We start from the raw sequence: 14,755 nt of genomic DNA, 5'->3' as shown, positions 1-14,755 counted from the left end.
GAGGGTTCCAGGGGAACCCTCTCCCAGCTAGCTATGCTAAGTGTAGCCCATAGGCTACAGTGGCTAACGCCATCTTCAGATGACGTGAGCTGCTGGGGCCAGTTGGTAAATTAGTCAGCATCGCATCCCATATAGAAACCTGTGGGGGATGCTGCTGCCAGCGGGAATGGATTGATCGCAGCTGGTATCGGAGATATCTGCTGCAGTCCCCCTGTCAGGCATCTGGGGGAAACTTAATTTTTGGGGTGTTTTCGTGGATTAAATCGCAAATATACAATGTTAAAAGGGCCCTTGTAACATAAAACAGATTAAGGCCCTGATTCAGAGCCGGACGCTCTGACAACGCTCGCTCTGAATCAGGGCCGTCCCTCCACCTTTTTGGAGCGGCCTCCCGGCCGCTCGCATAGCTGTGGGTGACCACCCACAGCTATAGCGAGCGGCCAAAATGATGGTCGCGATGGTCAAGACCATCGCGACCATCGGGCTTGCGACGAGACTCTGCGGTAGGGTCTCGCTGCTGCAAGCCTTGGAGTGCTTTTGGCTGTATCAGAGCCAAAAGCACTCCCACTGATATCACTAGTGATGTCAGTGGGGCCGGCCCCAGACGGTAGGCGTTCCCATGTTCCCAATCACCATTGACAGCACGCCCCCTTTGGTGCGAGACCCATAACGACGGCTTGGCCGTCGTTATTCGGGTCTCGTGCATGCGCACTTGGGCAACATCAACCCGCTTGCGAGCGCTCATCGCTCGCGAGCGGGTCTGAATCAGGCCCTAAGTCCCACCATTCTGGTGCATGTAGTTCCACAACAGCATGCTACCTGAAGCTGATATATATCATATATGTAGTGAAAAAGATTGGCCGGCATGCTGGGACTTACAGGTCCACAATAGCTGTGAACTCGGATGGAGAAGGGCTATATTTCTGCCCCAGCATCCCTATTGCCAGTACGGGAAAGTACTGTACAGGGAAAGTACAGGGAGTCATGGGGTCGTGGCCTGGCGATAATTCACCGTCTAAGGTACACATTCAGGCATTCAAACGGGCTGATCTGGCCATCGGCCCTTCTGGCATTTGCCAGCAATGTCAGATAGCCAGACCCCAGACCCCAAACATTTAGGGACTGATTCGCACGGATCTCTGTTCACAAATGAAAATGGCGAGTTTAGCATCCAGCGTATGCGCAGCTGCAAATTGATACATTTTTGTGTATTGCCCACCCTATTCTAAGTCAGACAAAACTGGCCTGAAACTGCCTATCCATGAATTAGGGCAATTACTGCTGTCATGGGCATGTATCAAAAGCTCTGTGTGTGTTGTGTATCAAAAGCTCGGGGCCTGTTTCAGAGCCGCTCGTAAGCGGACACTCGTTCGCTCCGAGTGATGTTCGCACATCTGCGCATGCGTATGGGTTTTAGTACGCATGTGCGAACCTGTCAGTGCGGCCGAAAATCGTGTGCTCGCAAAATAGCGAATGCCTGCTAATTTGAGTGACAGGATGAGGCGTTTGTGGGTGGTAACAGGGGAAGGTGCTTGAAAACGGGGAGTGGAGATCTGAACGCAGGCGTGCCAAACGGTCAAAACTGGCGTTTTAAGGGTGTGCATAATTAACAAAGCAGCGTCATCGACCACGTCAGTTGGGTGTCTTTTAGCCAGAACTGCTCGCATGATTGCGGTAGGAAAATGCAACCACAAGAATAGCGAGCAGTTCATTCGCCTTTCTCGATTAATCTAATAAATAGCGGAGATGACGTATGATGCGAAGGAGCTGGGATCTGTAAGTGCAGGCTTGGAGGACCACATGCAGCCCCGGTGTCACTTGCTGACTATCACTGCTCTACTGTCTCTAGTGAACCCCTACAATGTGTATAATGTCACTTATATAGCTATCTCTAGTTACATCATCCTGGAACACATGTCTTTTGCCATGTTCTGCCCTAAATAATCTATTCAGCTGTCTGCAGCCCTCCCCCCTCTCACTGGTGCATTTGCACATTAGGGAATATGGCGCCCGTGCACGTTTCTCTAAGACGCATGCTAAAATCTTTGGTAAAATGGTGGTCGCACCATTTTCCCGGTGATTTCTGCAGCGATAGACTCCGGAGAGGAAAGCATGATGCATGTGTGCGGGGGGTGGGGTGTGGGTCCTCCTGGACCTAGGGTCCCATATGCACCGCACACCCTGTGCACATTATAGATATGCCCATGCTTTGCCAGATGTCTAATGCACCAGGGAGGGGCATTTCAGTTTTTAAGGCTCTAAATGAATGACGCTGCGTGTGCGGGCTGGAGAAGCCCTTCATGCCCACTAAAAACCTTTCCTTTGAGAGGCCACACATGCCCAGTGCAAATGCTATAATTTATAACGTACAGCCGCAGCTACAGAGGCCATAGTCAGACAGAGAACCTATACCAGCCATAGGACTGGTGCAAGTGCCTATGGTGCGCCAATGGCGGCGTCTATAGCGTGCAGAGATGCAGATAGAGGGCATCTCAGTCCTTGCACCTTCAGGCGCTGGCTACTGCACCAGGGGGAGGCTGATACTAGCATTTGCATATTATCACAGGCACGACTCCAGCAACAGACGCAAGAGCGGACTCAGCAGCGGCCATCTCTGAATCCGGTCCAATGTCTCATGTTCTCTGTGACAGACCTAAAAGTCAGTATATGCTCTGTATGATACAGTATGTATGGGCAACTATAGTACCACTTCTCCTGTTGTGTTTGCTGTATGTACTCTCGCCATCTGTTTTTATTCTCTATATATGAAAACTGCACAGCACCACTTGTCCTGTGACTTAGGTGCAATGTTCATTATCTAATGCTTTTACTCCAGATCACTTTTTTTGTAATCTCTGCTCAGGTTATACTGAGAGTGCACTGAGGTCATTTAGAAAGTATTGTGTTCAACAAGTATTGATGCACACGCCCAAAGGCTGCCTGTCCCTGCAAATTGCATTTTAAGGTCAGCACCGCGAGTAATGGAGCACAATACTGCACACACATTTTCTATACATAATTATCTATTATATAAATCTGTATGGTGTCTGTCTAGGCCATACATACAAGACCCCATAGAGGTGACAGTTCTCGGAGTTAAAGGGAGCTTGTGCCTACTCATCGCACGTGAGCCCCTGCAACAGTCCATGGGTCTTCAAAACACATTCCCCCACCTGCCCCGACTCACCCACCCACTCACCTACCTCATAAAGATGATGCCAGATAACGCACTGACAGCCAGTTGCATCTGGGCCCATCCCCAACCTACCCCCGCGGCTGTCACTGACATACCCGCCACACACCGCAAAGCCAATCACCTACCAGATGAGTACTACCCTGACAGATTCTGATACCCTCCACCCCCTGCACCACCCAGCAATACCTACTATGCTGCCCTCAACCACCCAGCAACCTCAACTATGCCGCCCTCCAGCAGTCAGCAACCCCATTTATGCTGCCCTCTGGGGCTGGATTTTAGACAGGGAGAAGAAAAATAATCCATCCACTACGTCCGACATCACCTGTGTGTGTGACTTGCGATCAGGCCGTGTGTGCAAAAATGTGAAATCAAGGTACATGTTCACCTTCACACCATCCAAATCACCTTTATTCAGTCTCACAGGTGTAAATAAAGGAATTTTTATACCAATTTACAGGACGGGCACAAAGAGAGATATTGAACTCAGGGCCTGATTCAGACCTGCTCGCGAGCACACAGCGCTTGCAAGCGGGTCAATGGTCCCCCACTGCGCATGCACACGCTGGAGCCGGCTCCGGTGTGCGCATGTGCGAGCCCTAGTGAGAGACAGCAGCTCCGTCGCTCCTGGGCTCACTACAAGACGGGGCGGCTGTCGATATTGATTGACAGCTCGCCCCGTTTTGTAGGCGGGTCGAGGGGTGGCTTGCCAAACGGAGGCGTTCCCGAAGGAACGCCTGCCATTTGGGGGCGACCCCACTGGCATCACGAGTGGGGAAGCTCACTGGGGCTTGCGGCAGACGAGACCCTACCACAAGGGTCTTGTCGCAAGCAGCGGTGGTCGGGACCATCGCGACCATCACCTGGCCGCTCGCTAAAGCTGTGGGTGGTCACCCACAGCTTAGCGAGCGGCCAGAAGGCCGGCTTAAAAAAAACCTGAATGCCGCCCTGATTCAGAGCGAGTGCTCTGAAAGGGTGTCCGGCTCTGAATCAGGGCCTCAGTGCATGCATTGCTTTCAGTATACTGTACATCCGGTATACAGGACATCAGAATTTCTTGAACCATTTGTCTTACATTGTTGTGTTTATTTTTGAAATGGCACAATCTACTTATCTTAAGTTGCTCCTTTAATATTCTAATAGGGTGTATCTAAAGGCCCCTACACCCTGGACGATACTTTGAACGATATGGCCGATTACGATGCATCGGAGCGACAACTCGCTGAAATCGTCAAGTGTGTACGCACAATGAGCGCTCCCGTGACATCGTCCGTCGCATCTGCAGATTTTCTCTACATGTAGGAAGATCTGTCAATCTCGTTAACGATTCCCCTCAGATCGTGCAGCGCGTGCGCACTACAGAACGGCCAGGCGATATGGTTACATTATATAGTTAACGATCTAACCACCACCAACAATGCAATATATATCGTTTGGTCGTTTGTTACATTGCACAGTGTGTGTGCACTAGATCGTTTGTCCGGGAGTTCAAGGGAAATTGAAGATGACATATCGCATCATTTGCAAGTGTGTACCAGCCTTTAGATTACCAAGGCAAAGTATATATCTCCTTTCTGGTTGGTTCAGGTTGGGCTGTGTAGGATGAGTAGGTACAGCACCAGTGGGTACAGTAGGCGCAGTGCCAATGTTTAAATGGTGATGCGTCCGTCCCCACCACAGTGTCATCAGACCAACTTCACCAAGCTTGAACCATAGGACATGAAAGGAGTTGTTTTGCTTAACCTTGGCAATCTAAGATACACTGCATCCTTAATATTTAACACAAAAGTGAATATGTATTTGAAATGCAAAAATCCCGCTGGCGGCCAGTGCAGGCACTCATGTATATAGAGCCTCTTAGCAGGAAGGAGGTCGCCCTACTGATAGTGTGTTCTCTAGTACTCAGGCCTGTTGTGGATCGCCCAGTCATATCATCTACACCTCTTGTGTTTCCCACCTATTACCTGCAAAACCCTGCCGCTTGCTCCCTCAGAGCCATGGATCACAGTGGACAGCAATGGTGAGAGCCTGTCAGATGTGTCCATACACAGCTCTCATCTTCACACTGCCCGGGGGGAGGCTTTTACAGAGGGCTCTGAGTGAGAAAACATTCGGCAGATGAATTATAGCTACATTAGAAACCAATTAGCAATGCTCAGGGCAGTCTTAGACCCCTGCAGTGGCCTCTTACGTATGATCTAAAGCCACTGCTTAAAGCCAGTGCGAGGAACAATTAATTGTTATCTAATTATGTCATATCTCTGTGTGGTTCATATCTTTACTTTAATAGACTTACAAAACCTGCTGTTTGTGTGGACTGTTAGTTATAAGCTGCTACTAGGGTTACCAGGTCAAGCATTTTAAAATCAGACACATTTGAAATACACATGCGGCAATTCTGCAGGTGACACTATGTAAATACACAGCATGCATCTGACCTGACTGTGCAGCCTTGTTATATAGGCAGCAGCATAAGTCTGGTTTTTAATTGTTGACATGAGCACCCTACTATTTAGATTGTAAGTTTTTATGATCAGGAATCCCATCCTCATTTATTATTATTATTATTATTATTATTATTATTATTATAAGATCTACATTGGTTTACTGCTTCAAATAAACTTTAACACCTTTTTAACTTACTTAACTACTAAATATAAGTAAATAAAGACACGGACACCAGAGCTTGGCTAAAAAAGGTCACAGCTTTTTATTTATCAATTAAACAATCAACCTAACCAGGGTGGCTAAGAGACGCTGCAAGCTCAGTTCTAGCTTTTACACTGAACAAAACTCGGAGGACTACTTAAAAGTCCCCCCTCTAGACGCACTAACGATGTGAGAGTCTCACTTCCCTCTAGGGCCAATCCGAGGTGCTACCGTACAGCCAGCACCCGGGTCCTCCCCCGCGCAGAGCAGGACAAATTCGCCAGGGGCAACGAGGGTCAGTGCCCCCACAAAGTTGTCTTACGCCACTTAAAGCCACTGAGCTGCAGCGTACTCCCGCCATGCTGTGCCTCACCTGTTTGGAAATAAAAGTTAGTGTACACAACTTAAACAACTGGGTGGGATGGTGGGTGAAGATGATCCACTTACAAGAGACCGAGCTGAGCTCTTGCAGCACTTTAAATAGACTCCCTATAACTCCTCCCTCTAAACATCCCATAGGCTAATCCAAACAAATTGACACACACAGATTAACCCAGTAACAAGGCTGTCATCAATCCCACACCAGCAGAAAACCAGCAATCTTATCTTCCCTCAATTCTATCCAAATTTCGTCTTCCATTATTACTACAATACCTTGTTACACAGCACTATGGGCCATATTCAATTAGAGGCGATAAGACCGAGGTACGACTTTTTGCCATCATCGCCATTTTTCCTGGGGATAAAGTATCGGGCGCGTATCATCGTATTCAATTAGGAATCGGTGAAAACGGGGCCCGGCGGAAAGGTAAGTATCGAAAAGCCCTGTCACTTTTGGGGAAATCAGCCTGTCACCCCCCAAAATATGGTCTGACATGGGGGACCACTATAGGTACCTCCGAATTGGCCTGCTAAAGGTAAATTGGGTTTTTAAACGGCTGCGAAAGGTGTATTAATGCGTATTTAAAGAAGTGGTATGGAATAGCATTTAGCTTCATTTTTTTGAAAAAAATAACTAGTTCCATCAAATTTGGGGTACATGAAAATAGGTGCAAGTTTATTTTTAAGTCCCTAAAGTAAAGTTTTAAAATTCTTCAAAATCCACCTGCCGCAACCAACCGCGTTCTAGAAAACACCTGCCGCATACATGGGGACCCCCCCTGAGTCTGTTTCGCTAGTTTTTAAGTTTGTCCCCTAGCTTTTTTTTTCACCTCCGAAACTAGAACACTTTTTTTGGGGTGTCCTATGCTACTTTTTCATTTTTTTTGACACAGATAACTTTTAGGGGACATTCCAATAGCTGCAGGGTACTTTTTTAAAGTCTGCACCCCAAAATCCCAATTCTGCACTTTTTTTCGCCACCTATTCTATGGTGGAAACTTATCCCCGTTTTTTGACAAAGACTTTTCGCAGGTGTCTTTGAAAATTGAATATGGGGATAACTGAAAATGGCAAAAATGACGTTATCGGCAAAAAATTATCGCCGATAACGGACTTTACGCACCTAATTGAATACGGCTCTAAATTGAGAATTGTTGATCATTCCTATCAGTCCTACTGGAGCTTACATTCTACACAAAAGTTAGTTTTGTCAACAGACAATTTTGTTAGAAGTATGTTTTTGTGTCAAACCCTTTTTACGGTGCATTTGAGACACGTGTATGCACCTCTGTGTATTTACTTTATCAGCCAGTCAGATTGTTGGAAAGCCGATGAGCCAATGAGTGTAATAATCTTGTAGTACGGTGACAGGGGCAGTGACATGATGTAAGGAGGGGAATAGAGGCGGTAGGAAACTACAGGCTGGGAGTTATATAGTGGAAGGAGCAGGGTTCTCAGCAGCACAGAGTATATCAGGAGATGAGTGATGTGTTAGGGGTAGATGGACTAAGGCCCTGATTCAGAGCCGCTCGTAAGCGGCCGCTCGTTCGTTCTGACCGATGTTCGCACATCTGTGCATGCGTACGGATTTTAATACGCATGCGCGAACCAGTCAGTGCGGCCGAAAATCGTTTGTTCGCTATATAGCGAATGCCTGCTATTTTGAGTGACAGAAGGAGGCGTATGTGGGTGGTAACAGGGGAAGGTGCTTGAAAACGGGGTTGTGGAATTCGAACGCAGGCATGCTTAAAGGTCAAAACGGGCGTTTTAAGGGAGTGCATAATTAATACAGCAGCGTCATTGACCACGTCACTTGTTTTTTTTTTACTCAAAACTGCTCGCAAAATAGCGGTTGAAAAAAACAGCCACAAGAATAGCGAGCAGTTCATACGCTGTTCGATGTACTCGATTAATCTAATAAATAGCGGACATGACGTATGGTGCGAGCGGCCAGGGGGCGTATTTTCCAAAATTACAACCGCAAGTTTTGCTCGCTAGTTCAGACTTAGAGGCGTGAACAGACCGCAATTAGCGAACGGTTCATTTGACTAGCCACCCCTTGTTTTAGAACGAACGACCGCAAATAGCGAGCGGCTCTGAATCAGGGCCTAAGCTCTGGAAAGTGATAAATTGGAGAGTGATAAACTACCAACCAATCAGCTCCTAACTGTCATTTTTCAAACACAGGGCCTGATTCATTAAGGATCGCTATTGCGATTGCAGCTCCGTAATCGCACGCAGGTCTACTGTGAAAATATGCTAATGATTGTAATCACAATGCCGTCGCACTGCCAGCATAGGGACACCCACTGCCTCCCTCTACTGATATCTCAGTAATACCTTGCAAACCTCCATAACATCGGTAACATCGAGTACCATCGGCCCCTCACTCAGAATTACAGCAGCCCTGACCTTGCTTAGATATTGCTAGCCTTGTTGCCGCAGTAAGTACTCAAGCTGCGTATGCAATCGCATTGGCTAATTTATGCACGTCCATGCAATGGCGCACCTGTGTATCGCCAACCACCCCCACGTCACCACCCCCAAACGCTCACTGCCTATCAATCACTCTGCGATGGCTCTACGTGGTCTGTGTGATCGCAGTGGTTCCTTCGCGCATGCGCAGTACGCAACAATCAGCCAACTGCATACGCTATGTAATCCTTAATGAATCAGGCCCATCGCCTGTAAAGTTACAGGAGCTGAGTGGCTGGTAGTTTATCACTCTCCAATTTATCACTTTCCAGAGCTTAGGACACCTTTCCCTTATACCCCTTTTACACCAACCTGAAAATCCTGGGTAGATGCATGTGAATGTGCATAAACCCAGGATTTTTTGTCAGTGTAAATGGATCCACCCGGGTTCAGGGACCCGGGGACACAACTCGGTAGTTGCAGAGTTGACCATGAGTCGTTCCCGTGTCACCCTGCAGTGTAAACGGTGCGATCCGGGTCATGATGACCCTCATCGTGTCGCGTGCCGCCCAATTGGCCGGCTTAGTGGCACTTGGCGATAACATCATCTCCAAGCGTCCACAGCAACCAGGGCCGGGCCGACCAGCATGGAGCAGCGCACCCCATCCGCCTTCCTGCCTCTGGACAGCTGCGGAGTGAGGTAAGAGGGTTAGGGAGGGGAAGAAGCGCTGCTCACCTGCGTCGGAAGAGCTGAGTCAGTGCTGACCCAGTCCTGGTGTGAACGGTGCTGACCCGGGCATAGCCCAGGTCGGCGCCGTGGTGTAAAAAGGATCTGTCCTGGGTCTGATCCGGGTTGGAAATGTATTCCAAATCCCGGGTCAGACCTAGGAGTCTGATGTAAAAGGGGTATTAGTGAGGACAGGGCTGCATGTGACAGAAGCAGTGATATGATGTGAGAAGGGGAATGGAGGCAGCAGGAAGCCACAGACAAAGAGTTATATAGTGGAAGGAGCAGGGTTCTCAGCAGCACAGAGTATATCAGGAGATGAGTGATGTGTTAAGTGAGGACGGCTGCATGTGACAGGGCTGTGTAATGATTAGGGAAATGGAAGCAGCAGGAAGCCACAGACTGAGAGTTATATTGTGGCAAGTAGCAGGGTTCCCAGCAGCACAGAGTATATCAGGAGATGAGTAATAGTGAGGACAGGGCAGCATCTAACAGGGGCAGTGAAATGATGTGAGGTTGGAAATGGAGGCAGTAGGAAACCACAGACTGAGAGTTATATAGTGGAAGGAGCAGGGTCCCCAGCTTCACAGAGTATATCAGGAGGTGAGTAATGTGTTAGTGAGGACAGAGCTGCGTTTGACAGGAGCAGTGATATGATGTGAGGTTGAAACTGAGGGCCAAATGCAATAGGGTGAGAGTTTAGAAAATGTGAGAGTTTAGCAATAAACTCTCACACTTTTAAACTCGGTCAATGTAATAGAGTCTGAGAACATGGAACATTTTAGACTAAAAAACCTCTCAATATATAAACTCTCATCTAGATGTTTTCCCACTTTGAAGATAAAACTCGGCCAATGTGAGAGGTTACTGCTAAACTCTCACATTTTCTAAACTCTTTTTGCGGCGCTGCAAAAAGTGTTTATTTTCCTCCTAAGGGGGTGTGGTCACATCTCCCAAGATTAGGCCACGCCCCCTTTGCAAGGGCCCTGCGCTGCTATCGGCTCGTCTGCTGTGAGTTATATAGTGGAAGGAGCAGGTTCCCTCAGCAGTAAATAGTATATCAGGAGCTGAGTGATGGCGAGGGAAGGCTGCATGTGACAGGCTCAGTGTTATGATGTAAGGTGAGAAATGGAGGCAGTAGGAGGCCAGAGACTGTGGGCCTGATTCAGAGCCGGACGCTATTTGCGGACGGTCGTTCCAAAAAAGGGGACGGCTATTTAAATTGAGCGCTCGCTCTTTGCAGTTTGTTGACGCCTCTATGTCTGAGCGAGCGAACGAAAAATGCGCTCGCTATTTTGTAAAGACGCCCCTTTGCTGTTCGCATCACACGTCATCTCCGCTATTTATTAGATTAATCGGGTACATCGAAAGGCATCTGAACTGCTCGCAGTGATTGTGGTAGGTTTTACTTCCCGCTATCACTGCGAGCAGTTCAGGCTAAAAGACAACCAGGTGACGTGGTCGATGACGCTCCTTTACTAATTGTGCACTCCCATTAAACGCCCTTTTGACCGTTAGGCACGCCTGCGTTCGGATCTCCACTCCCCCGTTTTCAAGCACCTTCACTGTTACCACCCACAAACGGTACATTCTGTCAATCACATTAGCAGCCCCTCGCTGTTTTGCGAGCGCACGATTTCCGACGCAATGACTGGTTTGCGCATGCGCATTACGACCCATACGCAAGCGCAGTTGTGCAAACATCGCTCAGAACAAACGAGCGGCAGCCGCTTACGAGCGGCTCTGAATCAGGCCCTGAGTTCTATAGTGGAAGGAGCAGGGTCCCCCAACAGTGCAAAGAATATCAGTAGATGAGCGATGTGTCAGTATATAAGTAATACGTTTTAAACATTGTACAGATGAGGGGTAAACATGCAGGATGTGCATAGTGAATCTAGAGTACTAGGAGAAAGGGAGAGGAAACTGCAGTTATCACAAATTAAAAATAATTATTATTAAAAAAAGCTTAACAAGAAAATAAAAGTGCATACAGGACTTGCATTTACAACCCAATCAATGCTTATAAAAAAATATAACATACATTACACATATGCCATAACGGGATGTAGTTATTATCCCTGCTGTTGGGATACCGGCGCTCAGAATGTCGACGCCGAAGTCCCGACACCAGTCAGAATCCCGGCGCTAGCATCCCAACCGCCAGCATGCCGACAGTATGTATTGGGGTTAGGGGGAGAGTTAGGGGTTAGGGTTAGGCACTAGGGAAATGATTAGGGTTAGGCTGCGGGGGAGGGGGGATGCGACAGTAAGTATTGGGGTTAGGGGGAGAGTTAGGGTTAGCCACTAGGGAGATGATTAGGGTTAGGTTGCGGGGGGGGGGAGGTATAGGATTAGATTCAGGCTAAAGGGGGGAAGGTTAGGTTTAGGCTACGGGGGGGAGTGTTAGGTTTAGGCTGCGGGGAAGGAAGTTTAGAGGCAGGGGATGCGTAGTTACCTCCTTCTGACAGGATTGTGACCCTATCGGGAAGCCGACGTCAGGGATTCTGACCGCCAGGAATGTGAGCACCAGCATCCCGTACCCTACCCGGCATACCGATTACATCTTTGGTTGGCACTAACTGTGTGAAAGTTACAAAAAAAATCCTTGAAATAACAGACAAGATGATTATTCCAATATTGGTCCTGATTCATTAAACATCACAACTGCGATTACGCATGCAGACGGCCTATTGTTGCGTACTGTGCATGCATATGCATCGCAGTGCCTGTGTGCAAGGGCTCCACTGCGATCACACTGCGCAGACCCATCACAGAGTAATTGACAAGAAGTGACTGTTTGGGGGTGGTGATGAGGGGATGGTCGGCGAAACGTCAGTGCGTTTGAACGCCGTTACCGGGGCGTGCATAAATTAACCACGGCGATGCCATACGCAGCTTGGGCTTTCACTGCGTGCGATGAGGTTAGCAAATTTGAGTAAGGCCAGACCTGATGTAACTGTGCGTGAGGCTCCCATGGTACTCGATGTTACCGATGATTTTCCAGACTTGCAATGTATTACGGATGTGAGTAAGGGGAAGTGGGCGTCCTTATGTTTGGCTGCAACAGCATAGCGATTGCAAACTTTAGCATATTTTCGCAGTGGCACTGCGTGCGTAATCGCAGCTGAGATCGCAATAGCGATCCGTAATGAATCAGGCCCTTTGTGCAAAAGAAAGTCCTATCTCAATATGAAACTTACATTGGTAAACTAACAAAACTCCTAATGGAACAAGCGGGTATAACCTCAACACTGCCCTGGTTGTGAATGGGGAGAAAAGTGACCTTTTAGGTCATGAAGTGGTTAAGAATCAAAAACAAGTCAGGCCCAAGATTGAGACCTGGGGGTAAATTTACTAAAGTGAGAGTTTTTAGAAGTGAGTTTTAAAAGTGATGTTGCCCATAGCAACCAATCAGATTCTAGCTATTATCTTCTAGGAGGTGCTAATTAAATGTTAAGTAGAATCTGATTGGTTGCTATGGGCAACATCACTTCTAAAACTCACTTCTAAAAACTCTCACTTTAGTACATTTACCCCTGGTCTGTGCAATGCATTTCAATAAAGATAGATTGGGCATATGTACTAAGCCTTGGAGAGGGATAAAGTGGAGAGAGATAAGTACCAACCAATCAGCTCCTGTTATTTTTCAAACACAACCTGTAACATGACAGCTAGGAGCTGATTGGTTGGTATCTCTTTCCACTTTATCCCTCTCCAAAACTTAGTACATCTCCCCCTGGTGTGATATTATGTATATTTAATTGCACGGGACGAGGTTAATGAAGTCAGCAGAGTTAAAGCAGTGTTGGATCAACCAATCTGACAGCATCAGCCAGTAGCCAAAACATCCCCTCCCAGCCAAGTGCTCCTCTCTCCTGGGCAGTATTACAGCAAATTAATGGATGAATAGAGTGGCAAATTGAGTGGGAGGGGGACACCCAGAATTTAATAGTTGAAGCAGCTGTTTTCCCCAATTAAGATCCCTCTTGTTTGGCACTGAAGTGGTGGGGGCACTTGGCCCATTGCAGCTAAACTTCTCCATTGTGGTCAGACAGAGTCAGAGGTACTTGGTCTCAATGTGTTCAGTATCACCTATTCTTTGGAGTCACTGCCGGTGCTATCCACCTGCCTCTATTCACCACAAGAGCCGAGCAATAGAACATTTACTTCCTCTGTTTTTGGGCAGCATCTGCGCTCTTGGCTGTCTCCTTAGGCCTGATGAGTAGTTGCCTACTATCCCTCTCAAAGCATCCCAGACAAAAAAGACCAGGGACGGTCTGTATGGCTGCTCCATACCTCTGAAGTTTAAAAGCCCTCTCAGCCTTTTCTTTGGAAGGAGATAGCTGTATAGGCTCTGTGATTCTGAAATAAAAAAGTATATACAGATACTACAGTCAATGATTTTATTTTAGAATAGAAGCCCCCTCCCTACCACCCTTTCTGTGACTAATTGGCAAAGCGTGGCCGTTTTATGAAGTAATCACTTAATGCTGTAATTACCCTCGCGCTCTCTCGCTCAGATTGATGCGCTGTCTGCCACCCATCTATTAATGCCTCGCCTTCCGGGCCGTAGATCGCAAAGTCCAGCATTGTTTTATATTTATATTAGGGGTGAGCGGGTTCGGATTTCTGAAATCCGAACCCCCCCGAGCCCCCCCGATCCGAGTCCGATCCGAGTCAGGCTCGACTTTTCCCGCCTGACTCGGATCTGAAATCGAGGCAAAACGTCATCTTCCCGCCTTCCGAGTCTCGCGGGTTTTGGATCCTATATAAGGTACACACGTCGGCGCCATTTTCTCACTCGGCTGTGGACAGTGAAGAGGGAGGGTGGGAGTTAGGGCTGTGTAGTGTAGTGTAGTGTAGTGCTGCTGTTGTCCACTACTTCAAAGTCCATAGGGGCTGGCTGTGTTGTGCTGTGCTGCTGTTGTTAATAGGGGCTGTGTCCACTACTTCAAAGTCCATAGGGGCTGGCTGGACTGTGTTGTGCAGTCAGTTCTCCATAGGGGCTGTGTCCACTCCAAAGTCCTGTGCAGTGTCCCAGTCCTAAAGGAGTGCTGTAGTGTTGTCCAGGGGGTGCTCTGTCCATCAGGGGTGCTCCCCCCAAGTGCTAAAAAAATTATATATTTTCTGTGTTTGTGAATTGTGTGCGCAGTAGCCGCACGTGCATCAACAAAGTAGTGCCAAGCGTGCGCCTGTGTCATAAGTAAAGGGCCGGCTGGCTTGACCGTTAAGGGTGCTGTAACCCCCGAAAGTACACTCCAGTCCAAACCAAAAAAAAAATTATTTTCTGTGTTTGTGAATTGTGTGCGCAGTAGCCGCACGTGCATCAACAAAGTAGTGCCAAGCGTGCGCCTGTGTCATAAGTAAAGGGCCGGCTGGCTTGACCG

The sequence above is a fragment of the Taudactylus pleione genome, unplaced genomic scaffold, assembly GCF_031769625.1.
Source record: "Taudactylus pleione unplaced genomic scaffold, aTauple2 ptg000198l, whole genome shotgun sequence".
Lineage (NCBI taxonomy): Eukaryota > Metazoa > Chordata > Amphibia > Anura > Myobatrachidae > Taudactylus > Taudactylus pleione.
The sequence above is the reverse complement of the archived record's forward strand: the minus strand, read 5'-3'. Positions refer to the sequence as shown.